Source organism: Benincasa hispida, chromosome 10 (genome assembly GCF_009727055.1).
Source record: "Benincasa hispida cultivar B227 chromosome 10, ASM972705v1, whole genome shotgun sequence".
Lineage (NCBI taxonomy): Eukaryota > Viridiplantae > Streptophyta > Magnoliopsida > Cucurbitales > Cucurbitaceae > Benincasa > Benincasa hispida.
The window spans coordinates 49110178-49115148 of NC_052358.1; the positions used below are offsets into that span (position 1 = coordinate 49110178).

General features: G+C 38.7%; 1 long non-coding RNA gene across 1 annotated transcript; it reads right to left on the minus strand.

The window, feature by feature from the left end:
• Positions 1-1860: 1860 nt before the first annotated feature.
• Positions 1861-3406, minus strand: LOC120089307. The gene is made up of 4 exons (XR_005485129.1): positions 2874-3406; positions 2658-2778; positions 2500-2567; positions 1861-1919 (listed from the first exon to the last, which is right to left on the minus strand). It is a non-coding gene; the product is annotated as an uncharacterized LOC120089307 (long non-coding RNA).
• Between the last annotated feature and the right edge of the window lie 1565 nt (positions 3407-4971).

Consider the following 4971-nt stretch of genomic DNA (forward strand, 5'->3'; position numbering starts at 1 on the left):
GATTCTCACTCCGAGAATACCAAGGGCTCCATTTGGTGGTGTCGTCCCTGCTGCGCTCACTTGTTCGTGACTGTTCGTGTTGTTATCGTTTGTGTAGACGATCGTGTTGCTGTAGCTGACTTGTTTGCTCGGCGATAGAGTGCGGGTGAAGGTTTTTCTGCTGCGTCTAAGTTCAAAGCTTGAAGAGGGTCTTCAACTGGTATGTGAACTCTTTTCCTTATATTTTAGTGTTCAAAGCATGCCATTAATTAGTGTAAATTGTATAACTGTTTGATAGAATGTGTGTGTGGTAATTTTGGTCACAATGAAATTGGAAAGATCTAGGTTCAATTGAAGGAACTCTTAACGAAGAGCATCCATGGGTGCGTTCAGATCTTTCCGATTTCATTGTGACCGAAATTACCACTAATTAGCGATGGGAACAGTTGAACACTAATTAAACAGTTATGCAATTTACACTAATTAATGGCATGCTTTGAACACTAAAATATAAGGGAAAGAGTTCTCATACCAGTTGAAGAATGTATTGTACGTGATACCAATGTGGGAAGTTATATGGGAGTGGGAAGAGAGCTTCTCCAAACTCCCTCTTCTCTCTAAAAAATAGTTCTATCAGAATCATAGAATTAGTTTTCTCTCTGGCTCTAATCTTTTGAGATTTTTTTTTTTGAAGAAAATTCCCTTTGAGATCTCACGTCATTCTACCTCACTAGCCCAAGGAGAATACTGGTGAAACCATTTTGGTGGTGTTCACTTGATGTACAGCAGTGGAATCAAGATTGTAAATCTAAAAAATTGGTGAAGCCCTTCAGAGTCGTCAACGATAGTAAGAGTTTCTAGATTTTATTTCCTTTATCAATTTGTTATTAAAATCTGAAATTTTCCGCTGCACTTGGGATTTTAACCTAGCAGTAAGGTGTTACAAACAATTTGATCCTAATCGTTCATGTGGAGATATGCAAGTGGAGATGTCCTATACAAAGAGTTTGTATAAGATCGATCTGCGAAATGATTAATCTCCCTTTATAACATTATTGATTGAGGAAATTAACATTTTATAGGATGACCATAGGTGTCTCAACCTTAATCCTGAATGAGTTATGAACTATTGTCTATGAGGGCAGTCCTTTGATCTGTATGGGTGAGAGTAGCCAAATTTGTTGACTCAATAAGCCTACTATTTTGGGATTTGTTTGAGTAGGGAGCTGGGAACATAACTGCATAAGATGAAATTCACTCATTCCTACCTTTAGGGTAAGTAGATAGATGTTCCCTTAAGTGCTAACTCCAGGTCTGGAATAATGGTGCTCTTCTCTCTCGCTGATCCGAGAGGGTTTTGTTTATGGTAGGACCATAAACATATAGTTCATTAGAGGGTCAGTGGTGACTTAAGGAGTTAGACGTAATTGTTTAGGATGATGCCTTAAACTCTCGTTAGGTCCTGTAGTTTGTAAACACTGTATTGAACAAACGCTTGTGATGTAATAATATATGATATTTTCTTCACTATTGTCTATGAAACATGGGATATTTTATTTGCTTTACTACAAACCAATAAACTAAGATGTAACGACCCGACCCCCGAGGACTTAAGTTAGGCCGTTACTAAATACATGTATGCATGGAACTCAAAACGACACTTGGTTATAATGAAATAAATGCTAATTAAATAAGGTAAGTTCAAAGGACTTTCATTAAATTCGAATACTAAAACAATAGTAGGGTACCCATAAATCATAAAGGATAATAAATAAGTTTGAAAAACGATTCTTAAAAGTAAGTTTTAAATATTAAAACTAAAAGTTAAGAGAAACATGAAAAGAACTCTAAATCTTATGATGCGGAAGCGTAAAAAAACTAGTCCTAGTGGCTCGATCACAAATTCCGCTTGTCCATCGCTGGTGCATCTCTACCCTTATCTGAAACAAAAGCATGAGAAAGAATGAGTATAAAATACTCAGTAAGTAACCTCATTACTGGGGTCAGGCTGGGCATTTATGTCCTCTAGATACCCATCTCTGGTGAAACATATATACTGCTCTAGTTCTCATGGGACACATATACACATGAAACAAGAAGGAGACTAAGTCCTATCCTACTGTAGTTAAGTATGCCCATTACCTTTGGTGAATCCCGAAGGAGACACAAACTGGTGAATTCCGAAGGAAACACAAAATCTAATGGGCATCTAACTAATCGGTAAGGACATTTGCACAGTCTCAACATCATAATCATCACTGTACGAATCTATGACGTACATATATACCTCAACATCATGGTTCTATAACATACATGTACCTCAACATCACATACCAACTCATACTAGCATTCAAGTGTCTATGTGCATAAATAAATAATTCATATCTCGTACCAGAACATACTTTGATCATATTATACTATCAGTCTATCATGCTAACATTCTGCCATGACATACATTTATCATGCTAGCATACATCTAATGCCTGGCTCGTGGGCAGTTCTAGTAGTAAGATTACTTACCTCAAAGTTAAATCCAAAATTAACCCAAGCAATTAATCTCCAACAAAGAAACTCTCGAATTAATTCCCCTAGCACAAAACACAAACACTAGAATTCAATCTTTGGACCCAAAACCAAAACATACCACATTTAATCTAACGAACCCCAATTTAACTTACCAAAGTTATGGCTTGGTCCAAGATCAAATCCACAACCAAAAGTTTGATTGACCAACCCGAAACAACTTTTGCAACGTCGCACGATCCGCTTTCGACCTTGAAACTCTTCCAACACTCAAATCTATGGCCCAAACATGATGGTTATTCACAATTTTAGCCAAAATCAACCGAGTATTCTAAAATCCCCAAAGAAAATTATAAAAACTTTTATTTTACCCAAAGGCTCCAAGATTCTGGCACAAGCAACGGTGGCGGCGACAGAAGAAATCCGATGGCTAGGCAGCAGATCCGACGTGACGACGCGGATTTGAGGTGAGATGAAATCTAGATTGGACGGATCGGGCTGGATGACGGGACGGGCGACTCGACGGTCAGCGGTGAACGGCAAGCAGCGGAACGGCTGGCTGGGAGTGCATGAGTCGACCTGGGCGGCTGAGCATCAACGGCGTGGCTTTAGATCCGACGACGTGGCTTGGCGTGAGCATATCTGGCGGCACACGAGCGCGGGCGGCTCGGCGTGGGAGACCGGAATCAGATCCGGCAGCGCGAACGTGGGCGGACGAACGACTGAAATCCTTTCGATTTGGCGCGGTGGCTACTGACACCAAGGCATTTGGCAGCGTGGACGAACAGTTTGTGATTGACGGCGACGGAGCGACGCGGTGCACGTGCAGTTTGATGGCGGCTGGAGGTAGGGCTCGGTGAAGGAAGAAGAAATTGAGGGGGTTGGGGCGCCTGATGCATGAGGAAGAAAGGGAATGTGGGTTTTTTTTAAAAAAATTAAAATTAAAAAAAAAAAACTAAAAAGGAAATAAATATAATTATATTTTATTCCTTTTCTTATTCCACTTTATACTATTAAATTCCTTTCCTTTTCAAAAGAAAATTAATTCCTGCCATTAATTTTCAAATTGAATAATTTCATGCCAACAATTAAATTTTCGCACTTACACTTAAAGTCCAAAATTCCAAAAATGCCCTCCAACTAATAAAAATTACTAAAATTCCAAATAATAAAGTTACTGAAATTACATTATTACTAAAAAAAATGTGCAGGGTGTTATATAAGATCTTTGGTTATCGTTGTAACTTAAGCATTTATGTGGAGACATACAGGTGGATCATGCCTTAAGTGATAACCAAAATGGTCTATAGTATATGGATATAGGAGGGAAACCTTATCCTGGTGACACTACGGATGCGGCCCACTTCGTAGAAGAGTTACAAGTATTGTGACTTGCTACAGACGGTCTGATTCTGATCATTCATGTGGAGACATGCGAGCGGGGGCGTCCTATACAAAAGAGTTTGTATAAGACCGGACCACAAAGTGTTATAGTCTTGTTATATAATGTCGTTTATGATAGAGACTTCACTTTACTAGGATGACCATAGGTAACACGACCTCAATCCTGAGTGAGTTGGGAACTTTTGCCTTTGAGGGCGGTCCTTTGATTTGCATGGGTGCGAGTGGCCAGATTGCTGACTCAAACCTACCATTTTGGGGATTCGTCTGATTTAGGAGCTGGAACTTAGCTACACAAGATGGAATTTACTTCTTCTCTGAAACAAAGATAAGTAGATAGATTTCTCCCTTAAGGGCTGATTCTGAGGCATGAACGATGTGACGCTAAACACACCTTCTCATGGCCCGAGAGGTGTCCACACATAGTAAAACTATGTTGTATTGTTCATTAGAGGGATCAGTGGTACTTAAGAAGTTAGATGTAACTACAGGGGCAAAACGGCAAATTGGCCCAACTGTACTTATGAGCATCTATGAAGGATTATCGTACTGTTGATTGGTTATATCTGATGGACACAAAAATATATCTGTGGTGAGAAGAGTGCAACTGTCAGTCTTTAGTGGAGTGCCTAACAGTTAACGGATGGTGGATCTTGTAGCTAAAGAGTTTAGTCAGCTATTCACATACTTTTGGAGTTTCAAACCACAAGTCCATAAGGTCCCCTTGGTAGCTCAATGGATTCGAGCTGAGAATCAATTTTTGGGACAGTTGGAAGTGTTCAAATTGTCAAGAGGGAGTTTGATTATATATGATATGATTAAACTGGTCGATTATATATGATATAGTTGACATGATGTATGAGATACATTAATTGGAGGAAAAGGATATAAATATGATTTATATCTAGTGGAAGAGNATATATGATATAGTTGACATGATGTATGAGATACATTAATTGGAGGAAAAGGATATAAATATGATTTATATCTAGTGGAAGAGAAAAGGACTATAGTTTATATGTTGCATATGATGTGATATTAAAACTATAGGTTATAAATATAATATGA